This window comes from Vombatus ursinus, unplaced genomic scaffold (assembly GCF_900497805.2).
Source record: "Vombatus ursinus unplaced genomic scaffold, bare-nosed wombat genome assembly UNPS02005286.1, whole genome shotgun sequence".
NCBI lineage: Eukaryota > Metazoa > Chordata > Mammalia > Diprotodontia > Vombatidae > Vombatus > Vombatus ursinus.
Window position 1 is genome coordinate 2,885,385 of NW_020945064.1, and position 20,362 is coordinate 2,905,746.

General features: G+C 39.3%; 1 pseudogene; it reads left to right on the forward strand.

Moving 5' to 3' along the window:
- Window positions 1–4,424: 4,424 nt before the first annotated feature.
- The window catches only part of LOC114031203, a 133,019-nt pseudogene continuing 117,081 nt past the window's right edge, over window positions 4,425–20,362 (forward strand).

A 20,362-nucleotide genomic window follows, 5' to 3' on the forward strand; every position in this document is an offset into this window, starting at 1 on the left:
TGCTGAAATGAAAAAAAAAAGTTGGATTTAAGGATTTTGAATAAAAATTGGGAAAATAACTCCAAGGCACTTGGAGTTGTGCGATTTCTCAATTCTATCAAATATGAAACAGGGCTATTCTCTTATAGTCAATCAACAAGCATTTAAGTGTTTATTATGTGCCAGGCACTCTGATAAACCCTGAAGATGCAAAGAAAGGTGAAAACTGGATTCAAGGAGCTTACATTCTAATGGGGGTGACATCATGTAAATAGCTAAATATATACAGATATGTGCAGAGTAAATGGAAGGTGATGCCTAAGATTAAGGCACTAACATCTAGGGGAATTGGAAAAGCCCTCTTGAAAAAGGTAGAATTTGAGATGAATCTGGAAAGAAGCCAGGAAAGCTAAGAAGTGGCAGCGTAGGAAGAAGACATTCCAAGCATGGGAGACAGGTGATGCAAAGACATAGATAGGGGATGGAGTTCCATGTTTGAGGAACAGCATATAGGACAGGCTATGGCTGGGGGCCTTTCTCAAGATCTTGTGGTATTTTAATGGCATCCATTGAATACAATGGGCTACCCATTGTTTATCCCTCTCTCTCACCACGTGACTAGCCAACACTCCTTTTAGGGTCTGATACCACTATTTCTGTGGCACAGTTCTTCATTTATTAATATGCTTCAAACTATTTACTCACACCATGTGCTTGTCTATTCGAATTGATAATTCTTCCATAATTTACAGCCATATAATCAAGTCCACAAGCATTTACTAGGCACCTACTATGTATCAGGCACTGTGTTATCATTGAATGAATATTGGTATCAAAATATGGATTTTTTTTTGTCTTAAGGAGAAATTCAGGGTCATTAAAAGCACTGCACAATTTTCCAAATACAATCTAGCTAACTCTTCTGCACGTCTTTCTAGTTCTGGGCACAGTTCATTGTCCGTCTGTAGTTACTGAGCAAGATATATACATTCAAATGGACTGGTTCAAAAGGCTATGTATCACAATATGAACAATAGCCATTCTTTACCCACTTGGTTTTCCTGATGTAGATAGTTAAAGCTGCTCTCTTTTGAGAGATTATGGGTCTCATTCAAAAAGCTCTGCAAAGTCCTAAGGCTTGACATAATAAGCATAATAACATCTACAAATAGAGAGGCATCTAGAGGATTCCCTCTTCCATTTGTACTGAGTGTTGGTCATCTTACATGGCCACAGCAAATGCTTTTGGTGATCACGTCTTCCTATTTTATGTTTGCTACTTGCACAAATTAAGAAGTCCAATTTATCCTATCTATCTATATCATGTTTTTAAAGACAAGAGGAGAACTGTGCCTTACACACCTTTTCTTCCTCCCCTTTCCCCCCACCCCAACCAGGTTTCACACAGAGCTTTGCATGTAGAAAATGCTCAATCAATATTTGCTGAATGAATGAATAAATGATTGTGTCTTTCTGAATTCATCCTTCCTGGTCTAAATAATTCTAATTTTCTTAGTCTTTCTTCTTATGGTAGCTATTTCATTAACTTAGTAAATTTAGTTGCCTTTTTTCTAGACCTTTCTTTTTCATTTCCATGGGTATTTTTTTCAGATTCAGCAACCAGGATGACATATGATATTCCAACTGTGGGAAAACAAAAATGTTGTGTAAATATTTGTCACATTTGATTCATGGATATCCATAAGCCTTCAGGAAACTGGCAGATATATTCTGTGTCAAATTGGATAATAATCACAAAAAAATAATAATAGTAATAGCCACCAATTTATATAACTCTTTAAGGTTTACAAAGCACTTTACATATGTCATCTCCTTTGATCCTTACAACAACCCTGGGAGGAAGGTGTTATTTTTCTCCTCACTTTACAATTGAAAAAATTAAGGATAAGAAAGGTTAAGTGATTTGTCCAGGTTAACATAGCTAGTATGTGTCTGAGGCAGAATTTGAACTCAATGCTTCTTGACTCCAAGTACTGTATTCTATCCACTATGCCATCTAGCTTCAGAATATCCCATAGACATCTCAAACTCAAAATGTCCAAAATAGAACTCACTATTTTTCTTCTCCAAACTCTCCCCTTTTCTGAATTTCCCTGTTCTGTTGAGGGCATCACCATCCTCCAGATTACTGGGATCACAACCTTGGTGTCATCCACATTCAGCCCACATATCCAATCTGTTGTCAAAGCCAGTCATTCCTACCTTCACAACCTTTGTTATATATGTACCCTTCTCTCCACTCACACAGACACTAACCTAGTTCAGGGCCTCATCACCCTCATCAGCCTCCTAGAGTGGTTAGTCTCTCTGCCTCAAATCCCTCCTCATTCCCCTCCATCCTCCCACAGTTATCAGAGTGATTTTCCTAAACCATAAGTCTGACCATGTCAAGCCCCTGCTCAATCAAGTCCTGTGGCTCCCTATTACCTCAAGAATTAAATATAAAATCTTCTGTTTGGTTTTTACATCCTAACCCCTTCCTACCTGTCCAATCTTCTTACACTTTATTCTCCTCCATGTACTCTACAATCCAACAACACTGGCCTCCTTACTGTTCCTAGCACACATCACTTTATCTTCTAACTCCAGGCATTTTCTCTGCTTGTCCCCCATGCTCAGAATGCTCTCTCTTCTCCTCTCTGCCTCCTGGTTTCCTTGGATTACTTCAAGACTTTACTCAAATCCCACTTCCCACAAGAGGCCTTTCTCAATATCAGTCTTTTCCTGCTGCTAGTTCCTGCATGGGATTCACCAATATTAGGAGAGTTATTTGGAATGTTAGGACAGGAGGAGGGCAAAAAAAAATTATGTACGAGGTAGGTAAAGTTACTACTTTTCCCATAACCTTCCATTATCTTAACATGGCCCTGTGACTTTTTCCATTAAGTCTTCATATTCAAATTCCAGTTGTACCTAATGAAAAGAATTGGGATAATCAAAAAGAAAGTATACCAATTTAAATTCACTGACATTCAGGACATTTCTACATAGCACAAAGTGAAGGAAAGGATTAAGCAATCCTTTAGGGAATGACTAGTCATTAAGATAGTATGATGAGCCAATGTAGATATTCAATGCTCAAATACTCAGAGAGAACTGTGCTCTTTGATTCAGATCTCCCCTAAAAAAAGATTCGGATCACCAGGAGCCTATGAGCCTCTCAGTCATCCACAACTGTCAATCCATCCCCTCCCATATGTTCACCACACAGTATCCACCTAGCATGCCAAGGCTCCTTCTCTTCCTCCTGACATTGCCTGGATATCAATGGAGCCCTCAGGCTGTCTACCTGTCATCCTTCACCCTCAACACAAGACCAACTCATTTTCTCTTTCTATTTCCCTGGTGACATCTTTTACTTCTATTCTCTGAAGTGATTCATTTATCACATATTGCCATTTGCTCACAGCCACCATCCATCTTTCTATTGCCCTCTGTATGATATTCGAAATCAGTGCTTCTGAGATAGCTGTGTTCAGGGTCTCGCTACCATACAACTCTGATAAACCATTGGTATGAATAAGATGGCCATTTGTTTCTGGGAGAAGCTTGGAGATATTAAAGGAGCTTTGTAATATCCTGAATATAATCCATCCCACTCTTCTCCTTTTCAACTTTGGGCCCCCAAAGTCTAACTGTACTATCTGCTCCAGATATACAGACTGGTAGGTAAGCTCTGTAGGATGTCCATCCAACTGCATGACATAATCTTATCAATAGTTATTCTTTATCCATTTGGTCTTTCCTATGTAGATGGTCAGGCCAAACTCTTTTGAAGGGTTAAGGATTTCTTCAGGGGTTCTGCAATGTTATATGACTTGGGGCAATAACCACAAATATCACTGGCAAACAGAAGCCTGTAGAAGACCTTACTCATCACAGGGAATCCCTTTACAATTTAGAATTTTCTCTGGATCACCTCCATCACAGTGGCAAATATCTTTGTCAAGCTTCTATCTCCTGATTTTGCGCCTAGTCTGATATTTATGATGAGATGATCATTGAACCAGGTTTTATTTGTTGTTCTATCTTTCAAGGAATCTTTAATAATTCTGATGTATGGATGGGAGTTTTAGAAGCAGAGTTTTGCTCTACCAAATCAAATGCTTTCTTATAATCAACAAATAATAAGCACAAGATGATCATGTAATCTCTACGTCTTTCAATCAACTGAGAAATGTAAAGATGTGGATAAGTCAAGTAAAATAAAATCACTTTGGAGTCTAACCCGTCAGGATTGGGTTCTACTTATCTCAACTCATTGTATCATTGCCAATTCTCTTTCTCCCTGAATGACATAAACTGGGAGTGGAGGGGACAAGTAGTCAGATGAGCCTGATTGGAAGAAAATCCTATGACAACTATCTTTCCATCAAGATTTCTTCTGTGGTTTTTTTCTTTTTAGTCCCGGCAGCAGGAGGAAGATGACAAAGGGGACGTCTTCGTTAGAAAGGGCCAGAATAAGACGTACACTGCCATCCTTGTGATTCTAAGGCATACCATCTTCAGAAGTCAACATGTGGCAAATGTGGATATCTTGCTAAATATAAGAGAAAGTAGAATTGGAGTGCAAAGGCTAAGCGACACAACACCACTGTTCCTGGTCGAATGAGGCACCTAAAAAGTGTCTATTGCCGATTCAGGAATGGATTCTGTGAAGGAATAACACCTAAATCCAAGAGAGCAGCTGTTGCAGCATCTAGTTCATCTTGGCGTTTCAACTGTTTTGCTAAAATAAATGTCCTTGGGGCAGCTAGGTGGCACAGTGGATAGAGGACCAGCCCTGAAGTCAGGAGGCCCTGAGTTCAAATCCGGCCTCAGACCAAACACTTGACACTTACTAGCTGTGTGACCCTGGGCAAGTCACTTAATCCCAATTGCCAAAAAAAAAAAAGAGAGATAAAAAAATAATAAAATAAAATAAATGTCCTGAATGAAAAAAGTAAAAAAAAAATTTCTTCTGTGTAAGATACTTCTTCTCTTGGAGTCTATTAAAGCTGAGCAGACAATGACTAGATCTCTAAATCTAAAACAAAATCCCAAACTGGGGCAATTGTCCAGATAATTAAGGTTATAAAACTCTATAATTAATTATAGCCAGCATGTTAATAAAACACTTTATGATTTGCAAACTATATAAATATAATCTTGCATTTTTTCTTCACAACAACCCTCAGATATAGGTGCAATCACAATCTCCATTTTACAGATGAGTTAAATAGAGGTTAAGTAGCTTGCTCCAGGTCACTGGCTATTACACATCTGAGTCTGGATTTGAACTCAGGTCTTCCTGACTCCAGGACCAGTATGCCATGCAGTGTGCCACTTAGTTGCCTATAATTCTAGTTATCCATTTGTGAAGTGGCAAAGGCAAGGCTAAAAAAGTCACACCTATAATAGAAGGGGGAAAAAATCTACAAAGTCAAATATTTCCCAGAAAATACAAAAGCTTATCTTATGAAAATTTTTAAAAATGAATGTCCACTGTAGCTGTAAGGTATCTAGCAATTCAATAGAAGGAAGTGATAGAGTTGGTCAAACTACTCTGTTTAGATTGTGAGCTCCTTGAGGGCAGGGACTGTCTTTTGCCTCTTTTTGCATCCCCGGTGCTTAGCACAATACCTGGCATACAGTGGGCGCATAGTAAATGTTTGCTGCTTGATTGATTTTCATTTAATCAAAGGTCATATCACCAAGGAATCACTGAGACCAAACAGAGAACAATCAGTTTCCATACTGTCTTTAGATCATCAAAGTATTCCTGAAAAAGGTAATATGAGTAAGGGCAAAGCCTATCTCTTATGGAATACTTGTTCTATTTATACTAAAAAATAATAATAATATTTTTACATTGTCAGCCAGTATCATATAGCACCAACCCTGAAAGCCCAAGTCAAATGCAGCAGCCCAGGAGCTGAAAGAAAATGAAGTCTAGCCCAGGAAGAGAAACTGCTTTTTCCCCATGACATTGGAGAGGTGTAGCTTTTCAGAATATTATCTGCATGTGAGGTCCTCCCAGAGGTGATTCTATTAGATCTCCCGTGCTGTGGTATAACATAGCAAACAACTATCCCATTATCTCAGGGCACTTTCTAGTTTGTGTGAAACCCGTAAAGTGCAGCTTCGAGACACAGAATGTAGCATTCATTAGAGAGCTAGTTAAAGGCTGCTAATGGGATCCTTTGGCTACTTCTTCCTGCCGAGTTATTTGGAGGAGGTCCATGTTCTAAACCACATCCATCTCAGATGAAATAAATTCTCCTTGCAAATTCATATTACCGAACACCCCCAAAATGTGTAAAAAGAGTCTGTCCCCCCCACAATGGATTTTTGTGTGAAAATATCAAAATTCACATAACAAAGACAATTCTGGGGAGAATCAAAAATAGAAACCATTATTAGAATATAAAAACATTTTAGTTACTTAAGAACCCTCATTGCTAAGAAAAGCACAGTCTCATTAAACTACAATTGCTCAATAGGCAATTTTTCCCCTTTTAATTTTCATAAATGGATCATGTTGAAATGTATTCCCTCTAACAAAGACTATGTATTGCCCTCAAATGATATAGTATCTTCAAATTTTAATTAATGTCGAGAGCTTCATTTTGATTCCAAGTAACTTATTAAAAACATGGGATTAATATAATTTAATTGGGGAGGGGGTATAAGGGGCATTTGTTTTCTATTTTTTTGAAAAGGTGGTTCTGAAACTCTGGCCCTGTCAACATCGTTTAAACATTCCTGTTCTGTGGCTCAATGTAATAAATTAAATCAGCATTTTAATTGTGCCCATATTTTGTGGTTCCTGGTAGTACAAAAAAGATCTTCTGTGAATGCACATCCTCCCCACCCCATCAAAAAAAAAAACCCTACCGAGTGATTAATTACTAGTCTGGAAGATATAAATATGCCTTTCAATAAAGACAGTATGGGTTGCAGGAAGCTTTGGCCTTATACATCTCTGTAGGGTGCTTTTACTTAGCAGACATCCTCTTAATTCAAACAAGATTCCTGTTCCAGTACTCACTGACAGCTTGACCATCCTTCCCTCTTCATCTATTAAACTGTATATTTATTTTAATTAGCATAATTTATACACATTTAAGACTAGGAGGAAACACAGGCAAAGCTATTGGTTTTCTACAGAATTTTCTCAATATCTCTCCCCCTTCCTTACATAAGGAATCAGAGAGAACAATAGAAAGTAACCTTGAACATGACATACCAAAAGCACCACTTTTATGCCTTCTCTTTTCGCTCAGGCTCTGTCATTATTCACCCTCTTTTCTGAATTCAAGATGTTGGCAGAGGGGCCCCAACTTTAAGACAAGGAGCACACACTGAAAAGTCTCTTTGTTCAACAGAAAACAGCCGTTCTCAACTGAGCTTCTTACCTACTGCTTGGATTAAGGAGCAATCTTGATCTTTAGAAAAGACAGCATTTCTGAGGAAGGACTTAGGAACTTACATACATGTTACTCAAACCATAAATTCCATAATTTGTGGAATTTCTAAATTGATCTCTTCAAAGCCAGAACAAAGAGGGCAGAATCATCCAGATAATTCAGGCAAAAAGAAAAATCTGACAACAATCTAATTTGGGTTGTGTTTTTTTAGGGTTTTTTTTTTTGTTTTGTTCTGTTTTTTGTTTTTTAAAGAGGAAACAGAGAAGAACCTGGCTTTCTCCAGGGGAAGAATGGTCATGCACGACTTTTTATTTCTTGCTTGACATCAATAATATTAATTGTTAAACGCTATTTCTTCTTACCCATTTCATAAGGAGGAAGTAAAGCCATCCCTAACGTTGTTCAATCTAGAGCAAAAGTGAATTCTGGGCCATATTGAGAACCCAGACATCATCAATCGAGATTTGGAAAGCACCTCAGAGGCCAATGAACCCAATTCCCTAAATTCACAGATGAGGAATATAAGACCCAATTGAAAGGTACCTCCTTGGCCAACCAATCCAACCTAATCTCTACCACAACATACCCAGCAAGTGGCTGTCTAGTCTCTGCTTGAAGACCTCCAAGGAGAAAGAATATACCACCTCTAGGATGAAGGCATGAATTGTTAGGAAGGTTTTTTTTTTCTTCCTGACATCAAGACTCCATAGGCCTTTTGTCATCTTCCATTCATTGCTTCTGGTTCTGCTCTCCAGGGCCAAACAGCACAAATCTAATCCCACACGGTGGCCCTATAAATGCTTGAAGACAGCTATCATATACCTCTTAGATCTTCTTTTCTATAAGCTAGATGTGCCAAGTTCCTTCAACTCATACCTTGTATGACATCATGGTTGTATTCCCCTGAACACTCCTTCAGCTTATCAACATCCTTCTTTAACCCTGTTGCCTAGAGCTGAGCACAGTATACCAGATAAGGTCCTATTCCCCAGCAGAGCAGAGGAAAGCTGTCACCTCAATATTCTTCGAAGCTATGTCCTTTTTAAAGCAGCCCAAGAATGGATTAACTTTTTTGGCCACCATATAATATTGCTCACACATAATGAGTTTGCAGTCCACTAAAACCCTCAGGTCTTTTTCAGAACAATTACTGCCTAATCCCCATCTTATATTTTTGTAAAGTTGACCCAAAAACCATGTTCCTTATTTGTCATATTTAAAGTACATAAAATAAAACCAGTTGTGTTCAGGCATCTTTTATCTCACCAGCTACTATATTCAGCTGGTGTTGGTAGGGATAAAGTACAGCTATAATTACCACATATGGTAGAAAAAGAATACAGCAGACATGAATTTTAATCTTAGCCAGCAATGTGCTGGTAAATATTTAACAACCAGCTCTCAATGGGGGGAGGGGGGGACATCTGCAAGACAATGTTTAAATTTAAACTGCAGTATTAATGTTTTTCTCCATTACTTTCTAAGTCTAGGTAATCAACAAAACAATAAATCAAGCCAAGATTTGTATCACCTGCCAATTTCTGAAATTTAAAATGCTCACTCTGAAAATTTAACAATCACTTTTTTTGAGATGGTTCTAGCGTGTGCCTTGCTTCTTGGTTATGTGAATATTAAGTATCTAAAGAGTTCCCATCCTTCAGGACCCAACATAAATAAGCCTCTTATTCTCCACAAAGGATTCCCCGATTAGAATTAGGAGAGAATCTCAGAGCCCAAAACCCTTATTTTTGCAGATAAGGAAACTGAGGAGTTCGGCTTGCCCAGTCATGCCTACGTATAGCCGAGGTGGGCTTTGAACTCAGGACCTCTTGATGCCATACCCAGCACCCAACACTCTTTTCACTACACGGTCTGGCAGACCACGTTGAGTTCTTGCTTCTCTGAGCTTTAACGTTGTCTTTGAAAGAACTTAACACCCCATTGTAAAAAGAATAATAGTTGATATTTGTATCCCACACTCTGATACAGTAAGAATACACCATCTTGTTTCATCTCCTAGGTGTTTAACATTATCTTTCATCCTTGAAGTCTAGAACTATGACTTTCCTTTTGTAGGGAGCCACCACAATGCCTGATACAAGATCGGGCACACACTGATTATCAAGAAATCACCAAATTTAAATGACTTGAAATCTTAACTCTAAACTCTGATTTGGCAGAAGGTCATTAATCTCCCTTTGCTACATTTCCCTCATAAGTATAATAGGTAGGCAGCATAACACAGTGGATTGAGGACTGGCCTTGGAGTCAGGAAGACCTGGGTTCAAATCCTGCCTCTTATACATGCTAACCATGTAACCATGGGCCTTTCACTTAACCAAGACTCTAAGTTATGGATTTGCATCAGTAAATGTAGCTTCCACGCTGAAAGATTCTTAAAGTGGTCACGTAGGTTCCACTCCTAGGCAGCATGGCAGTCCTCTGAAGCGTAAAAGTTAGTTAGCATGGTCTCAGCTAACTTCACTTCCTTCCCACCAAATGTTTGTTGCACAAAGGACAATTACAAATATTGAGCTAACATATTTGTCAAAGCAAGCAGTAAAACAATAAGTCAGACAGATTAATTTAGGCAAGGAAACATGAGTCAAGGGGCTCTATGACCAAGGAAGAAAATAAAATCTCACCCCAACCAGGGAGAGAACACTCTCACCTCACAAGTCCACACCTAGCAGTCTCTAGGGTTATAGGTACTAAGAATCAGGGTGCCACCTTTTTTCCATATACCTACATCTTCAAGGTTAATAATCACCATTCAAAATTTCACATCTTGGGGCAGCTAGGTGGCACAGTGGATAGAGCACCAGCCCTGGATTCCGAAAGACCTGAGTTCAAATCATATGAACTACAAGTTCATATGAGTCAATGCTGAGACCTCTCCTCTCTCTCTCTCTCTCTCTCTCTCTCTCTCTCTCTCTCTCTCTCTCTCTCTCTCTCTCTCCCTCTCTCTCTCTCTCTACCATCTCTCTCTGTCTCTGTCTGTCTGTTTCTGTCTGTCTCTGTCTCTCTTTGTCTCTCTGTCTCTCTGTCTCTGTCTCTCTGTCTCTCTGTCTCTGTCTCTCTCTGTCTCTCTCTCTGTCTCTGTCTCTCTGTCTCTCTCTGTCTCTCTCTCCCCTTTCAATGATACCAGTGAAGCTTCTGGCCTATCCACATTTTATTCTCTGCTCTTACTGTATGACCAGCCCATCTTCTTTTTCACCAATTTATTTCCATGATGGTATCCCTTTACTCCACCTTTCATTCATAATTCCCCATTTATAATATATAATGTTCCCTATGCTGATGAAATCATAGATCCAAGCAAAAAGAAGTAAGATAAAATTGCAAGCTCACTTCGCAGGGCTGCCATAAGTAATAACAAATTATAATGTTTGAGTCCCTTTACAAACATAAGATTCTATGAATGGCTTAATAAGAATGGACAAGAGAAGGGACTGAAACTCAACAGAAGAAATAGTAACTGGGGAGTCTGAGGGAACTGAGGATAATTTATCAAAAATGACTTTGATAAAAAAAATTGCTCCAGTTTCAGTATATATGGACAGAAAATAGTCAATCCATGAATCCAGGCAAAAATTATATTGGATCCATTATCTACAGAAGAAATCTAGAAAATTATGACAGTAATGACCTGATCCATCAATCAATTTATATATGACCTAATGAGAGAAAGCTTTGTGTAGGAAAGTGGGAGCTATAGCAAAAGTAAGAAAGACCTGGTTCAAATCCCACTTCATCTACTTTCTATCTATGTGACCCTAGGAAAGTCACTTACCTTTCAATGTCTCAATTTCCATATCTGTAAAAATAGGGCTGATAATATCTGTAGTGCACATCTTACAAGGTTTTTGTAAAGATCAAATGAGATAATATAAGTAAAGCATCTTGTAAACCTTAAAGTGATGTGTAAATGTCAATTATTATTATGGCATTATAAATAAGGAGGAAATTTAAAGCTAGAGGGACCTAAGAGGTCATCTATTCCAACCTCTTCATTATTCAAATGAAGAAAATTAGTCCTAAGGCAGTAAAGTAACTTGCCCAAAGTCATACAGGTGAAAGAGATGAGATTTGAACCCAGGGCTCTTTCCACTGAACCATGTTGGCTCCATATTTTAAAGTAGTAAACTTGCAGAGAGGGGACTGACTCAAGGATTTAATAAAGGATCAGTAACCCTTGCCACAAAGCAGGGAGGGAGGGAATAAAAAGGGGGAGAATTAGGTTAGTGAATACCAAGCCAGTAGAGTTGACATAATGTTGTAAGTCCTCTCATCATGGCCATACTTGAGCAGTAGCTCAAGAAGAGACGATAGCAGATGTACCCAAGGCAGTCATGGTGGATGGAAAGCCTACTCTGCAGAGCCCTGACTCAGGATATGAAGCCAAAAAGAAGAGGAACTGTGATTATAATCCTTGAAGAAGTGACCCACAGTGGGGCAGGTAGGTGATGCAGTGGACAGAGCACTGGCCCTGAAGTCAGGAGGACCTGAGTTCAAATCCAGCCTCAGACCAAATACTTGACACTCACTAGCTGTGTGACCCTGGGCAGGTCACTTAACCCCAATTGCCTAAAAAAAAAGTGATCCATAGGATCAAAGAAGCCCTACTATCTACCAATGGACCTGGTCAAAGTTATAGAGAAGTAAAGTAATGCTTGAGCTACCAATAATCTGTGTTGTAAACCTTTTTTTGTTTCATGGACCCCTTGGGCAGCCTGGTAAAGCCTATGGACCTCTTCTCAGAATAACATTTTAAAATAATTGAAGGAAATAGTAAATTTCAATTAAAGGTTAGTAAAGTTAAATATGTAATTGTATTCTCATCCAAGTTCATGAAACATTCCTCCCCCAAATTAAGAACTTCTGACCTTTATGGATTTCTCTTTAAATTTCAATGGTTTATAAGGACCAGAGGCACTATGAATGTCTTGCTGTGCTATTATTCCCTTTGGTGTATTTCCAGACTGCCAATATTTCTAAGAGTTCATCAGAGGCATACAGCTGTAATCACACATACTGGAGAGTGACCCTGGGCAAGTTATTTAATCTTTCACTGCTCTGTGATCCGTGTCCCTGCACTGTCTGATAGAAGGAGGAGGAGAAGGAAGATGAGGAAGAAGGAGAGGAGAATAAAAAGGAAGAGAAGAGGAGAAGGACAAGGAAAAGGAGGAGGGAAAATGGAGATGAAGAAAGAGAAAGAGAAGAGAAAATAAGGAGGAGAAGGAGGAAGAAGAAGAAAAGAAGAGGAGAAAAAACTAAAATTGATATAACCCTTTTAAATTGGCAAAGTGCTTTGCAAATATAGGCTCATTTGATCCTCGTGATCCTGGGAGGTAGGGAGATAGAGTCAGACTTCCCCAGGGTCACACCAATATTTTAGTAAGTATGTGAGGCTAGATTTTAGCTCTGATCTTTTTGATTCCAGGTCCAGCACTCTATCCACTGGAGCACCAGCTGCCTCTAGCTGAGAATACCTGTTTCCTAAGAAAACCAAGCTTCCTTACCACTACCACCACCAAGACACCCCCCTCCAAAAAAATTCTAATTTTTACATTGAGACAGTTTTAAAAAAAAAACAAAAAACAAATTTAATTGTGTAACAAGGGAATGTTAAGCTTATATTAGAGTTGTCCAATATACATAAATGATGGTGATGAATTGGTCATAGCCCTGAGTCTGATTACATTTTTAACAGGTTTATAATGAATGGATAAAACTATAAAGGTGAGAAGTAACCCTGTGCTGCCTTTAGTGGGTCCTCCTCATGATTACTATCTAGGTTCTATAAGGTAACGCAGGAAAACATACTGAGGATGGTTGACATTCTGTTTTACTTAGTTTTGTCACTGCATTAGTTTATTTGTAGATGGAATTTATGACCAAAGTAATTGACACTTTTTGCTTTGGAGTGGCCACTGTGGTAAAAGTTTTCTTCCAAGTAGTCCAGGACAGGATTGTCTTATGGATCTAATTTAATAATAATAATAATAATAATAAGTACCTAGCATGGTACCCTGTACCTAGTAGTCACTTAATAAATGATAAGATTTATACAATGCTTCGCTTACATTATCTCATATGATCCTCACAACTTTGTGTAACTATTGTTAGAATAGTTACACAATTTACAGAAAAGGAACCTGAGGTACAGAAAGTTGAAATGACTTACTCATGATCACACAGCTGGTAAGTGCTAGAGGTAGGATGTGAACCCAGGTCTTCTTAGCTCCAAGTCTAGCATTGAATTCACAAGGCCTCTGCTTTCTCTCCCAGGCCAAGATGGCCACTCACAATGTCAAAACCCCATCCCAACAAACTACCCCTAAACTACAAGGAGTTGTGGTTTGGTATTAACAACCCACACCATCTTCTTAAACATGGTTATATAGGAAATTAAAATGGAGGCGTGCCAACCATTCACTAAGCAAAATTTTTAGGAAGGAATCTCTTTCTTATCCTTTTCTTACTGAAAAATGAGCAGACTCACTTGACCAGTCAGTCAAACAAGTATTTAGCAAGAGGTTGCTAAGCCAGGCACTGTTCTAAGCTATCTACATACAAAGAAAGGTGAAAACAGGTTTCCTGCCCTCAAGGAGCTCAAAGTCTAACAACAAGATAAAAACTGTTGAGGAACTACAATATCTCCTTTTTTCCCCATCCCTATCTACTTTAAGAACAATCAACAAGTGATGTCTGGAGAATTTGCCAATTCAAAGAGAGACTCTCTCCACAAAACTTTCTCTACCATGTCACAGAAAACCCTTCACAATGAAAATTCACTCTGCTGCATCCTCTCCTTCTGGTTGGCTGTTTCCTCCCAGAACCTCCACTTTAACGAAGAGGTTCAAGGACCACCATGCCTTCATTCCTTTCCAGGTTGCGCTCCTGACTCTCTTCAAGACCTTCTACCATACCTCCAAGCCAGGTACCTTTATCTCTCCCCTCCTCCCTCCCTTTTCTGCTCCTTTTCAGGTGTTGTCTTCCTTCATTAGATTGTAAGCTTCTTGAAGTCAAGAGCTGTCTTTATGCTTGTATTTCTATTTTCAGGGCTTAGTACAATACCTGGGATATAGTAAACACTTGATAAATGCTTGCTGTTGTCTAATCTATGTTCCAAGGTAGAATAAATTTGCTTATGAGTTTTTTTATTATTAAATATAACAACAATATAGAAAAAAATGATTGAACTTCCTAAATATATTTACATTCAACTCCTACTTCAGCCAAATTCTTTTCAAGTAACAACTGTCCTACTTCCACCTCTACCCCCAATACAGTACTGAAAAGGGGAGTAGCTAAAGATCTGTTTCATTTAGAAATCCAGAATTTAATGGCATGTAATTTGGCTAATGTATTTGAGGAATACTCGAGTTCAGCACAGTCAGAGATTTGTATCATGCAAGGTCAGGCTTTCACCTAACTCTATCAGTCTCTTTCCCTACTCACACTAGTATAAAATCCAACTTGAAAATCCTCCCATCCACTTCCAACATTTAATCAAGCCTATCTCTTAGAAGAAAGATTGATCAAAACACTGGCTGTTAGCAAAATCCAACTGAACATTCTTGCCTTAAACAGATTCCTAAGGGATTGGTCAGAGGTAATTTGACGGTTGAGGTTTGTTCCTACTTTTTAAATAATTTTTATATGAAATAAAGCTGTACTCATAAGCTATACAAATAAATCCTCACCTCTGGCCAGCCCTATGAACCTGAGAAAACATAAAGGATGGTCCTAGAGATGCCTATCACCTACGAACCAAGTTCTGAGAGTCATCACCAGGTGGGCCACAAAGTATTAAATTCGGCAGTCATAGCAAGCCAGTCCTCTAATTAAGTTGTAGAGTAGGTGCAAACTAGTCAATAAACATTTATTAATCTCCTACTGTGTGCTAGACACTGTGTTAGACCTAGGGATACAAAGAAAGGCAAAAGACAGTCCTGCCCCTCAAGGAGCTCACAATCATTAGAACTTAGTCAGTGGTCAATAAACATTTATTAAGTGCCTGCTATGTTCCCGGCACTGTGCTAAGTGCTGAGGATACAAAAAGTGTCAAAAGACAGTCCCTTCCTTCAAAGGGCTAAGGGGGAGACACAAATATGTACAAACAAGCTATATACAAGATAAATTGGAAATAATTTACAGGAGAACGGCACTAAAATTAACAGGGATTGGAAAAGGCTTCCTGTAGAGGATGAGATTTTGGTTAGGACTTACAGGGAAGCCAGTGGGCAGATATGAGGAGGGGATTATTCTTTGGGGCCAGCCATTCAAAGAGTTCTAATTCTACACAATTGTACAATCATCTATCCCATATACCCCCATCTTTCTTTAAAGAATAGCATGAAAGGCTTTGTCAAATATCTTGCTAAAACAACAAAAAAAATAAGATAAATAACTGTGCCTACTTCTTTGATAGAAAAATTGAGGCCAATTATTCTGAAACTCCTTAATCTCCTCCCAAAACCTCAGAACCCCTCTACATCTTAATCCATTCCCTCCTCTTTTGCTTTTGTCACTAAAGATGATATGGTCATTCTCCTGGACCAAGCTAACCTCTCCACTCATCACAGCAATCATTCCTTCTTTCTCTTATCTTCAATATCTTGCCTCTAAATTTAGAGGCAGCTGGGTGGCACGTTGGATAGAAGTCAGGAAGACCTGAGTATGAATCTGGTCTCAGACACTTACTAGCAATGTAATCCTGGGCAAGTCATTTAATCTCTGTCTTCTTCAGTTTCCTCAACTGCAAAATGCGGATAATAATAGCACCTATTTCCCAGGATTTTTGTGAGGATCAAATGAGATAATATTTGTAAAGCACTCAGCAAAGTATCTGGCACATAGTAGGTGTTCAATAAATGTTCATTTTCTTCCTTCCCAATCTATTGACTCCTTCCTTGCTGCCCACAAATATACCCAGGTGGACTCCACACAAAAAAATCTTTTGTTTGTCCCTGTCATCTCCTCAAACTATCATCCCACATCACATCTCCCATTCACCACCAAACTCCTACTCATCTTATCCATCATCTCCTTTCACTGCCAATTCCTTCTTATCTACATTCATTGTCATTCTGTACCACTCATTGACTTTTCAACCTCTTGTAATCTGGCTTCCTGAAAATATTCTCTCAAAATTTATCATTGACCTCTTAAATATTCAGTTCAGTGACTTTTTCTTGAGCTCTCTTCTTACTTCTCTGCAGCATTTTTGGCATTGTTAACCACCCCTTCCTCATAGATGCCCATGACCTTCTATGCCACTGACCTTTCCTGAGCCTCCTCCTACCTAACTGCCCCTTCACAGTACCCATTGCTGAATCATCATCCAGCTCCTCCCCACCCCAATCATAGGTAGATGTCCTAGGCCATCTTCTCCTCTCTCTAAACCCATCCTTTCATTGATCTCCTCTGATCCCATGGACTCAGCATATATATGCTGTTGTTGTTGCTTATTTATTTTCAGTTGTGTCCAACTCTTCGTGACCTCATTTAGGGTTTTCTTGTCAAAGATACTGGAATGGTTTGCCATTTCCTTCTCTAGATTATTTTACAGATGAGGAAACTGAGGGAAACAGGGTAACGTGACTTGCTCAGGGTCACACAGCTGGTAAGTATCTGAGGCTGGATTTGAACTCAGTTTTCATGACTCCAGGCCCAGTGCTCTATCACTCAGCCACTTAGCTGCGTCCAACTAGACTACTAGCTATTCCCCAAACTTGATACTCCATCTCCTGCATCCATGAATTTGCCCAAACCCATCCCCAGGTCTTGGATAAAATAGACTCTCCTCCTTCTTTTGACCTCTCAGAAGCCATAGCTTCCTTCCAGATTCAGCTCAGGTACCTCCTCCTTTATGAAGCCTTCCCAGATCCCCTCAAGTTGATCACACTGTCTCCTTCCTCACACCTTACACCCAATTTGTATTTACTTAGCAGTATACTAGGTCTACCTGTATGTAGAACAGGAGCTCCCTTAGAGCACAGACTATTCTGGTCTTTGTATCCATGCCCAACAAAGGGAACTTGATAAATATCTAGAGAATGCAATTGAACTGTATATCCGTCAGAGACACACAGAAAACCACCTTAACCAACAGCCTTCTTGTTTCTACCTTCACACTATCTCTCACATCCATCTGCTTCTCAACATTCACACCTTGGTTCAGGCCCTCATCACCTCTTGCAACAACCTTCTAATTGTCCTCTTTGCCTCAGTTATCTTCCCATTCCAATACTCTTCCATTCAGCTTTTTTCTAAATCATAGGTCTCACCATGTCACTCCCCCCCCCCCCCCGATCCAGTGGTCACCTATCACCTCCAGGAACAAATATAAACTCCTCTCTTTGGCATTTAAAAATCCTCATAGTATGGCCACTTTCAGTCTTTCCAGCCTTCTTACATCTTCTTCCCCTCCATGCACTCACTGAATGACCTAGCTCTACTGGTCTAGAAGCCATTCCTCAAACACAACAGGCCATCCCCCATGCCTAGAATTCTCTGCTCCTTTACTTCTGCTTCCTGATTCCATTCAAGACTTGGATGGAATCTCACCTCCTTCCAGAGGCCTTCCCTGCCCTGCCTCCACCCCAGCCATTCACACCTTCCCCTTTCAGATTACCTTCATATGTTCTTTACATATTTCCTATGTATATAACCATGTATTTACATGTCATCTCCACCATGAAAATGTGTACTTCGTGAGAACATGGACGGGAAGGTACGAGGGGTGTTGTATTATGTTGTGTTGCCTCAGCATCACCAGCACGTAGCACATTCCCTGGCATGTAGCAAAAGCTAAATAAATGTATGTTGACTGACTGACTAACTGATAAGGACCTCCAAGGCTATGTAGTCCTCATTTTATGAATGAGGAAACAGAGGCCCAGGAAGATAAAGTGATTGGCCCAAAGTCATATAGGTAGTAAGCATCAGACTGGAGATCTGAACTCCAGTGCTTTTTAGAGAAAGCTTTAGATATAAAGCTTTTCTCCTCTAAAGAACTTATACCACAAGCAAATATCTTATTAATGATCACAAGATCCTAGAAAGGTAAGTCTTTTTATCCATCAAGGAAATAGAGGGACAGAGAGGTCAGACCGAGCTGTCTAAGGCTGTGGGTAAGTAAATAGAGTTGGAGAGCAGACACAGTGGGGCCTTCCTTATAACCGGTCTAATGCAACCCACTCAGACAACCTCTGGAAAGAACTTCCATGCCCCCACTTGAGTATGGGGTTCAAATCTTTCCCACAGAGACCATTTGGAATTTCATTCTGATGTCTTTTTAGGAGAATCCGTAAAAGGAGCTAATAGCGTGAGTTCAATAGGTGAATCTTCATTTATCACAAAATGGCTCCTAATTGGTTCTGTGGCCAGTAATTCTCACATCCCATCCCCCAGTTGTTCTCTCCCTCTCCTTCCCTGGAAAAAAAAAAAATACAGCCATAGAGACATAAGTACCCTCCCAGGCTCTTGAAGCGGTCAGTCCATATCCTCGTTAATGCTCACCAATGAAGAAGGGAGAGTTGAGAAATAGCGTATGGGAAATTACAGTGTGACTAACCACACTGAGCAGATAAACAGGGTAAAGCCTCTAGGGATATCAAATTCAACACCTTTCATCAATCCCAACTAGCAGATTTCCCACTCTAAAAAATATTTAAATATTGCTACCCTTCCTACCATAACTCATTAAAATAAACATTTTCCTTTATGATTTTTTTTCCATTTTTACCATGTGAAAACTGAACATTAAACATATACAGAAGACTAAGAAAACAAGGCAGTCACCTCCAGTTAAATCAAGAGAGGTGAAAGAAGGAGGGAAAGAGAGAGACAGAGACAGAGACAGAAGAGAGAGGGAGAAAAAGAGAGAAAAGAGAGACGGAGGGGAGGGAGGAAAGAAGGAAAGAAGGGAAGAAGGGGAGAGGGAGGGAAGAAAAAAATCAACCTTTGATGAAATAATTGCTTCTGCTGTTATTTTTTGCTATTGCTGCAGAAATGTTCTCTCTCTCTCTCTTCCTTTCTTGTCCCTATAGCAAAGTGTCCTGCTGTTGTGCAGATGAAAGGTCCAGTCTCTTTAAAATTTCATGCAGGGCTCTTCACAACATTGAAGCTTTAAAGGCCCATGGCAAATTCAACACATTGTAGCACTTGATGGAGCTAGATAAAAAATTACATGCAAAATATACTGTATAGGTCCTATCCTGAAATCCTATAGCTGCCTACAATTGCCCATTCTATACTCTACACGCCATCTGTTGTTAGTTAAATATTCAAAAAGAAAAAGATTCATGTAATAAGAGTAATGAAGTTATGGCACTTCCCATGGTATAATGAAAATAAAAAGTAAACTCAAGACTTCTCAGATCAGATCAGGGTCCCAAAATGTGTTGATTGCTTTATCCATAGTTTTCCTGCTTATTTGTTTGATAGTAAAAAAAATAGCAAAAGAATCAAGAAAAACATGTTATTATAAAACCTATATGTATTAGCCCTTTGTCCTGGTTTCATCTCCTTTATATTATTTGTTATAATGATGAAAATAACACTGAGTGCTATATTTATCCCCATTTTAGGAATGAAGAGGCTGAGACTCAGAAAGTTTTTGCAACTTGCCCAGGGTCACACAGCTGACTTTCTAGTGTAGGGAGGGTGAGAGAATGCTTATGGCATACTTTCCTCCACTGACACATGGACTTAACTGAGTTAGCTCATTCATTCCCTGCTGTTTTTTTCTACTTTTTATCTCTTTTCTTGTGTAGGTGACCCAAAGGGTTATTAATGTGGACATGTCCAAGCCTGAAGGTGACCTTATGATTCTGAAAGGTCTGAAGGTCCTCGTCAATGAGAGGTGCAATTGTTTGCAGCAGATGTAGTTAACTGCTGCAGAAGCATAAGCAGCTGAGTAGGGTGGTAGCTGAGCATGAAGT